Consider the following 9,258-nt stretch of genomic DNA (forward strand, 5'->3'; position numbering starts at 1 on the left):
TGAGCATTCATAAGGAATAATAAGTCTCTGGGTCAGGATTTGGTCCAAGAAAGCCTGTTACAGGAAGCACAGTCAGAGAGGCTGTCTTCACTTCTGTGTTGAGTAGCATGAGAGGAAGGTGAGGGAATACGGAAGACTCTCATCAGGCAAGGGACCACAGCAAGGCTGCTGTCAAAACTGACTCTACTAGTCAACAATGTTGCCGTACTCAGATTCAGAAGACTCACTCTAGCATGTCAATGCTCGCTGGCTCTTGGGAGGTGGGAAATTCGTAAACATCATGGGATACTTGACGTTTCTGGGATAATATTTTTCATGAACTGAAGCACAAAAACAGAACACCAGCTGAGCATGTCTTACCACTTAGGACAGAAAGCTGGATTTATGCCAAGAAAAAAAAAATAGAGCGTGCAGAGTGATGTATACCTATAACCTCAGCATGCAGGAAGCTGAGGCAGGAGGATCAGGAGTTCAGAGCTAGCGTTGACTACATAGTGAAAGCAAAGCCAGGATGGACTACATGAGAACCTGCCTCTAAAAGGTTAAACTATGCTGACCTAGTGCACAGTTCTCAAGGCAATGGACGGACACACACACACACACAATGCAACCTCAGAAAGGGAAGTGCCTTAAACTACTTAAGAAGAGAGAGGAGCCGGGCGGTGGTGGCGCACACCTTTAATCTCAGCACTTGAGAGGCAGAGTCAGGCGGATCTCTGCGAGTTTGAGGGCAGCCTGGTCTACAGAGCGAGATCCAGGAAAGGCACAAAAGCTACACCGAGAAACCCTGTCTCGAAAAACAAACAAACAAACAAAAAAAAAAAAAAAAAAAAAAGAGAGAGAGAGATAGGAAACATCAAGTTCCAATAACAGAGAAAGAACCACCCAAAAAGCTCAAAATACTGCCAATTGAGTAAGAATTAGCAGTGGCCCTCTGGTATTGTTGCATGGTTCAGCTCTTAGGACAGTCTGTGCTGGGTCCAGTGGGAAAGCAGAAATGAAATAGTCTTCCACAGCAGGCCAGTAGAGGAAAGAAAGAATTTACAAAGTTAGAATCTTGTGGCAAAATCTGGCAAACCACCAACATAGAGCACCTGTCGGTTTTTATAAATGCTGGCATCTCAAAAGTCAGAAAGACAGAATGGAAGGAAGTGACCAGTGACAGAAGACTCATTAATCATCACGCAGCCTCATTTAATTTATTTTTGCTAGATAAGATTTAGGACCCCAAAACCAAATTGTCCCTTCTTTACTTTTTTTTTTTTTTTTACAGTTGTCTACAACAACAACAACAAGACTGTTTCTACATTTTTCCCTCTCTCAATTGTTCTGCCTATGAAAGAAAACAATCAGAAGTTTCTGGAATATGGCCACGGGCTGGGTATTGAGTAAGCCACTTGGGCAAGGGTTCATCTCATCTTCCCAACCCTTTGCTCCGGACTGCTAGCATGTGGCCCGCCCACGTATACAAACCCAGGCGAGCCCTTCTGTGGAGGGAGGGGAACTCAGTTGGGAAGAATAGGCCCCCCACATCCACTTCCACTCCTATTTACCAGCCCCCGAGCTACAAAGAATAGAAAGTTTGCTTTCAGGGGTTTTCCTTTGAACTTCTGTCAGCATGGGGTCCCTTCCTATCATTTTCAGTTCAAACAGGCCTCTCACTATCCCCCGCCCCCCACACACACACACATATACACACATACCACACAGAGAGAGAGAGACTTTGATGTTGAGTTCTACTATACTTCCTTGAGCAAGAGAGGCTGCTTAAACTGCTTCAGAATGGGGTCTCAACATTTTCTGATGTCTTGGCTTTATTCCCCCTACATCACATTAAAAACAGTATACTTTCAGGTTACATCTAAAGTGGACATTACTAAAAGGAATGATAAAGTTTGAGAGAGAATATTTTGTTTTTGCTTTTGTTTGTTTTTTTTTTTTTTTTTTTTGGTTTTTCCAGACAGGGTTTTCCTATGTAGCCCAGGTTGACCTGGAACTCACTCTGTAGACCAGGCTGGCCTCGAACTCACAGAGATCCGCCTGCCTCTGCCTCACGAGTGCTGGGATTAAAGGCGTGGTTTAAAATTATTCTTTCTTGCTGCCCGGTGAGAAAGAACAATTTTAAACCACATATCAAATGTAAAGATTCTCATAGCCTGAAAACTTAAGCGATCGCAAACCCGGGCATGGCGTCACACACCTTTGATCGTTAGCTCTTGGGAGGAAGAGGCAGGCAGATCTCTCTGGGTTCGAGGCCACCTTGGTCTGCATAATGAGTTTCAGGACAGCCAGGGCTATGTGTATAGAGACCCCGTCTCGAAAAGAAGGGGAAGAAATTGCAGAGCATTTCTGCAAAGAGCCGCACAGTAAATAAATACCTTAGGCACGGCCGCCACTCTGCCTCTTTCAGGGAGTCCACTCTTGGGCTGCTGAGCATCGCAACACGGAGAACGGCCACAAACAAGCTGCACGCAAACGCCGTGGCGGTTTCCTCATGAAACTTCATTTATAAAAAGAGTCATTGAGGTGGCAAGATGGCTCAATGGGTAAAGCTCTCGCCTCCAAGGCCGACCACCTGAGTTCAATACCCAGAACTATCCCGATAGACAGACAGAGCCGGCTCCCAAGGGTTGCCTTCTGACCTCCACACAGACAGCTTTGTACACACATGCTTACACATACATAGAGATAAGAAAATTAGGGGTTGGGGTTTTAGCTCAGTGGTAGAGCGCTTGCCTAGCAAGCCCAAGGCCCTGGGTTTGGTCCTCAGCTCTGAAAAAAAAGAAAAAGAAAATTGATGTTTTTGGAGATAATCACTGGACTGAGTTTGGCCTGTGGTCTCTATCTTATAGCACCCCCAGAACTGAACCTGGACTGTCCAATAGAAACGTAAGCCGTGGAGATAATTTCAAATTTCTTCATTTCCATGTTTTCTTTAAGAAGGAAACATAAACAGCAAAACCTAATTGTAATGTGTTTTACTTAATCCTAGGTATCCAAAATATTATTTCAACATACAGCTAATGTTGAAAATTAATGAAGTATCTTAAACTTTAATTTGTGCTCTGTAGTGGGTAGCCATTCCAGTTTTGATCTGGAAGTTCCAACCCCCATTGAGGCTTCGGTAACTGTCACGCCTACAAGGCAGAGCTGAGAGAGGGCCCTGAAGACCTGAGATCCGGATGCACCAGCTCTCTTGGTTCCTGGACCCTGGACGCTGGAGGTAGACCGAGCAGAATTCTCCAGAGAACACCGCCGGACTACGACACACCATCCCCAGACCCTGTACCCCATCCCTTCACTTGTAAGTTACCCCACAAAACAAACCTCCCTTTTAACGACGTGGAGTGGCCTTAATAATTTCACCAACAGTGCTCTCTGCAATTAGATATGGATTTTGTACTTTTCTCATGCTCAGTAACAGATGTGGCTCGTGGCTCCCACTAAGGGCTTTATTGGTACCTCCAGCCCGCTGGTTCTCAACCTTCCTAGGGCTGCGACCCTTTCATACAGTTCTTCACGTTGTGGTGACCCTCAACAGTAAAGTTATTTTGTTGCTACTTCATAGCTAATAATTTTGCTACTGTTATGAATCATAATATCTGATACACAGGATATCTGATATTCGACCCCAGAGGGGTCTCGACCCACAGGTTGAGAGCTGCTTCCCTGGTTCGTCTTTTCCTGGGCTGGACCACATACATAGCAACCAGTGCTGCTTGACCAAGTTCCAGCATTTCGACATGGCAGACCACACTTCTGAAAGAATGATTGATAAGCGGCACTGGTTACCGGCGCTGGTTACCTCGTGGAAAGGTCACGGCCACGACTGCCCCAGTATCGGTATCATTTTTATTAGGAGGAAGAGGGGTGTGTGTGTGGGGGGGGTAGGGACAAGAGAACCAGGCCTGGGGAAGGTGCAGAGAGAGAGAGAAAGATGGGGGGGGGAGAACAGAACAGAGAGAGAGGGTGGGGTCTGAGTCATGGCTCTTTAAGGCGCTTTCCCAGATTGTGTGACGATGACGCGCATACGTGCATAGACCTAAGACAACAAGACCCTTTACTTTACTCCTGAACTGCGCATATGTGGTCATGCAGCTGGAGTGAGGGCAGAATTCTAACATCTTCTCCACAGCCTCTTTTTCTTCCGTTTTTAATGAGTCTGACTATGTGTTACAAGCGTTCCCTTATGCCTTTCCCTTTGGGAAATTTTTGGGTGGGCTTTGAAGGATGAAAATGTATAAAACGACAGCCTCTTTAAACAAAATAATTCTTTGGGGGGGCGGGGAATCCCCCCCCCAAAAAAAAACCCAGGAACCAGGAATCCCATTGTGTGCCCTCCTAATCACACCAAGAACAGGAAAGTCAGAGATTGACTAGCCACACCTGACCCCAAGGATGAAACGTCTACACTCCAGATGCAGAGCCTGAGGCCATTAAGGGCAAGAGTTCAGTTAGTAAGTGTAGAGTGATCGGAAGGGTATGGTATGATGGGAAAAGCGAAAGACATCAGGACCTTCCCTTTGGGGAGTGTATGAGGGGAGCGGGGCCACAGAGTGAGACTAAGACACAAAGGGGCACAGTTAGGGGACAGCACAGCGCCCCTTGGGGAATGAAAATTGCTCTCAAATTGTAGTAGAGTGCCTGGTCCCCGCAGAAGTCCTTTTTGTGAGGACAGGCATTGGGATCCAGGCCTCCGTTCCCTCAGGGGCTTGAGGAAAGTTCCTGCTTGCTAAAAGCAGTTCTCCTTATCTCTGGCAGGAGGAACTTGATGTAAGAGGGTGGGTGCCTGGTGGAGTGACTGAACCTTATCGGCATTTGGAGACTTGCTGAACTTCATGCTTTTGTCTCAGGAAACATGCTCCAATGAAGTCAATGGCCATTTTCCACCCCCAGTGATTGAGTCTGCTCTCAATCTTGCCGGTGGTAGACTGTTGAGTATAAAAGGTGTGTTCCTTTTTTAATAAATGGCACAGGTAGCCATCCTGATTCAACCTCAGATCTAGTCTGAGTCTGTCTCATTTCCCTCCACAACTCCACACATTGTCCTGAACCCCCACACACACTGAAGCTGGTCCCTGACATGTCCCTCTCTTCCTCGGTCTTCCCACGTGCCCATTACCCAAAAGACCCAGCCCAGGATTCTCATTTCTTCCCCAGCATCTAGGTTATTTAAAGCGACGGCTTTGGGATTGCCAATGTGAGCTTTATCACTCCAGGTCTAGCAATCCCCATTTCTGAAGGGCAAGCAGAATATGCACGGACACTGCCAAGTTAGCACTTCCTTTTTTTTTTTTTTATGGTTTTTGGAGACAGGGTTTCTCTGTGTAGCTTTTAGCCTTTCCTGGAACTCACTCTGTAGCCCAGGTTGGCCTCGAACTCACAGAGATCCACCTGCCTCTGCCTCCCGAGAGCTGGGATTAAAGGCGTGCGCCACCACCGCCCGGCTAAATTAGCACCTCTTGAGACTTCCCCAGCAGACTGTGTGCTGGACCTCCTTCTTACCAGTTATCCAGAGTGGACCTGCTGGATCCGGAGTCCTCTGTGCTCTCTTTCCGTCTCTCTATCTCTCTCTCTCTGTCTCTGTCAGTCTCTGTACCTAACACATCCCTGACAATATTAGCACTCCTTAACTTATAATGGGGTTATCACGCATCCTTATGAAAGTGTCAATAGCTGTAAATATTGTAACTCAAAGATGTAGCTGATACACCTAACCCACTAACAGCCTTAGCTGCCCAAATCGAGACAGGGTACCATTCTGCATATCGTTAGCTTAGGAAAAGGTCAAGATCCAAATTTCAAAGTATAGTTTTTACAGAATGGATATGGCTTTTGCATCATTGAGAGTGTATGTGCGAGAGCCATCGTAAGTTGGATAATACCTATAGGGCTGTCTTTCTCCCACATACACATACGTGAGAGGAGAGTTCTCACTGAAGACTACAATCTAATACACTACAAAAAGCAAGAGAAGCATTTCCCACCAATTTTTCCGTAATTTGTAAGGTCTCCTTACCATTCTGGATTCAAGGTTGCATGAGAGATTATGAACAGGACAGTATAAATTCCCCTCCTTCGTTTTTAACTTTCCATTCTCCAATGTCACTTGCTAAGGTTTGCCAGAAAGTAGACCCATTACTGAGCCATACGCTTCTTCTAGTCATCCCCTTGGGTTCCTCTTGGCATCTGGAGGCTTCTGAAGATGCCCACTGGACCAGGGTTTGGATGAGGAAAGAGGGCAGCAACTGAAACCCAACACTACAGCAGCTTAAACAGCACAGAGTTGAGTTCTCAGTCACGTGACCATCAGGAAGGTGGCTCACATCAGCAGGGCAGCCTAGCTCTGTGGGACCACTCAGAAGCCTTCCATCGTGTACACTATACCACCAGCCTTTGGAAGACGGTTTCCCTGCATTGTTGAAGACTCAGCCACCAAAATACCTGCACAATATCACCGGAAAAGAAACGTGAGCGCCTGGAGACCGCACTGGCAATACCTTAAAACCGAAGCCTAGAAACAGCACTTGTGATTTCTGCTCACACTGTATTGACAAGAATTTAGCAACGCACGCCTCACTGGCTGGAGGGCTGAGAAACACAGTTTAGGAAGGTAGCCACCTTCCCAGGAGGGAAAGGAGAATGAACTGGGAATTCTAGGTTCTCCTTCCAGGCCAAATGGGCTGTGGTCATAAGTGGTTCCATCTTTCCTCTGCTTTCAGCCTTATCATCTTATTAATGATTTTCTCAACCCTACAGGAGAGAAAGTGGCATTTTCACTTAATAGATGAGGGATTGGAGCATTTGGTTACTTTATGTTCATAGAGTGCTATCCCTTTAATAGTACATACTTCCAGCTGGGCGGTGGTGGCGCACACCTTTAATCCCAGCACTCGGGAGGCAGAGGCAGGCGGATCTCTGTGCGTTCTAGGCCAGCCTGGGCTACAGAGTGAGTTCCAGCACAGGCACCAAAACTACACAGAGAAACCCTGTCTCGAAAAACCAAAAAAAAAAAAAAAAAAAAAAAAAGTACTTCCTTTTATTACATTTTGGGCTATGTCTTCAACTGGATTCTTCCATTGTGTCTCCAACGTTACAAACCTCAGCATTTAAACACAGCAAATGCTCAACAAGGCTTTGTCAAATGAGTGACCGAATTAATAGGATGAACTTACGTTTATGTGCTAATGTTATGAACTGATAGAAACTGACTTCTTGCTATATTTAGATAAATTATTTTAGTTAAGAGCTAACTTTTTAACATGTAGGCACTGATGCAGATTTGAGACCCGTGAGGGGCATGAAATCAGAAGGTTTCCTGCTGTCATGTTCAGTATATGTTACACTTCTGACACCAGGTGTGTGGGAATTTACCCTATAGGCCCAGATGTTCTCCATTTACCTACCCAATGTCCTATACTTCAGTTTTGTTCTAATGATGTTTACCTGAGGTCAGAGTCACATGCCACAGGTCGGCAAAGCCTTAGCCCCACAAGATTGGCATCAATGGCAAGTACTAATCACAACTTACAAAGTGACAGCTCTAACTGTGACCCTCTATCGGGGGGTCAGGGTTTCTATTATCTGTTCTTTGGGGCCTAATGAAATGGAAATAGAGAGCCTCCTGAAGAAAAGAGATAATAGTTTCTATGTCCTTCATCCACGACCCGTTTTCCCCTGGTATCAATGTATGAGTATGCCTTGTCTGTCCTCTGACTTTAAGAGATGGGGGAGAATAACAGGTGTCGGAAGGTGTTCAAAAGGACAAACTGTCCACTGACTTGTATTTTATATGGGGAAATGTTGTGGGATATTTGTACACTGTGGGAAGATGTAGTGTTGTGATTGGTTTAATAAAGAGCTTAATGGCCAATAGCTAGTCGGGAGGTATAAGTGGGATTTCCTGGGAGAGAAAGGAAGAGGAGGAGGAATCTCGGGGCAGGAGAAGCACAGGAGGCATGGAGAGAAAACAGGAGGTGCTAGATGGAAGAGAAGTAATGCCATGTGATAGAATGTAGATTAATATAAATGGGTTGATTTATGTTATAAGAGCTAGTTAGGAACAAGCCTAAGCTAGAGGCCGAGATGTCATAATTAGTAAGAAGTCTCCATGTCATTATTTGGGAGCTGGCTGGTGGGACAGAGAAAGACTCGTTACAGGGAAATATTCTTAAACTACATGTAAGACATTTCTTTTTTTAAATATATATATATATTTTATTTTATTTTTTATTTTACAATACTATTCAGTTCTACATAATAGCCACAGATTCCCTTGTTCTCTCTCTTCCTGCCCCCCTCCCCTTCCCCCCAGCCTACCCCCGATTCCCACCTCCTCCAGATCAAGGTCTCCCCCAAGGACTGGGATCAACCTGATAGACTCAGTCCAGGCAGGTCCAGTCCCCTCCTCCCAGATTGAGCCAAGTGTCCCTGCATAAGCCCCAGGTTTCAAACAGCCAACTCATGCAACGAGCCCAGGACCTGGTACCACTGCCTAGATGCTCCCAAACAGATCAAGCCAATTGACTGTCTCACCTATTCAGAGGGCCTGCTCCAGTTGGGGACCCCTCAGCCTTTGGTTCATAGTTCATGCGTTTCCATTCATTTGGTTATTTGTCCCTGTGCTTTATCCAACCTTGGTTTCAACAATTCTCACTCATATAAACCCTCCTCTTTCTCACTAATTAGACTCCCAGCGCTCCACCCAGGGCCTAGGCGTGGATGTCTGCATCCAGATTCCTCAGTCCTTGGATGGGGTTTATGGCACAACCATTAGGGTGTTTGGCCATCCCATCACCAGAGTAGGTCAGTCCTGGCTGTCTCTCAACCATTGCCAGCAGTCTTTTGTGGAGGTATCTTTGTGGATTTCTGTGGGCCTCTTTAGCTCTTTGTTTCTTCCTTTTCTCATGTGGTCTTCATTTACCATGGTCTCCTACTCCTTGTTCTCCCTCTCTTTTCTTGATCCAGCTGGGATCTCCCGCTCTCTTTTCCTCGACCCTCGACCTTCATCACTCCCACTCATGTCCAGGCTGTTCGTGTAGATCTCATCCATTTCTCCGTGTCTTTCTTGGGGTCCCGTTTTCCAGGTAGCCTCACTGGTGATGTGAGTAGCAGTCCAGTCATCCTTGTTCCACATCTATCATCCTCCTATGAGTGAGTACATACCATATTTGTCTTTCTGAGTCTGGGTTACCTCACTCAGGATGATTTTTTTCTAGATCCATCCATTTGCCTGCAAACCTCATGATGTCATTGTTA

Source organism: Peromyscus maniculatus, chromosome 18 (genome assembly GCF_049852395.1).
Source record: "Peromyscus maniculatus bairdii isolate BWxNUB_F1_BW_parent chromosome 18, HU_Pman_BW_mat_3.1, whole genome shotgun sequence".
Taxonomy (NCBI): domain Eukaryota; kingdom Metazoa; phylum Chordata; class Mammalia; order Rodentia; family Cricetidae; genus Peromyscus; species Peromyscus maniculatus.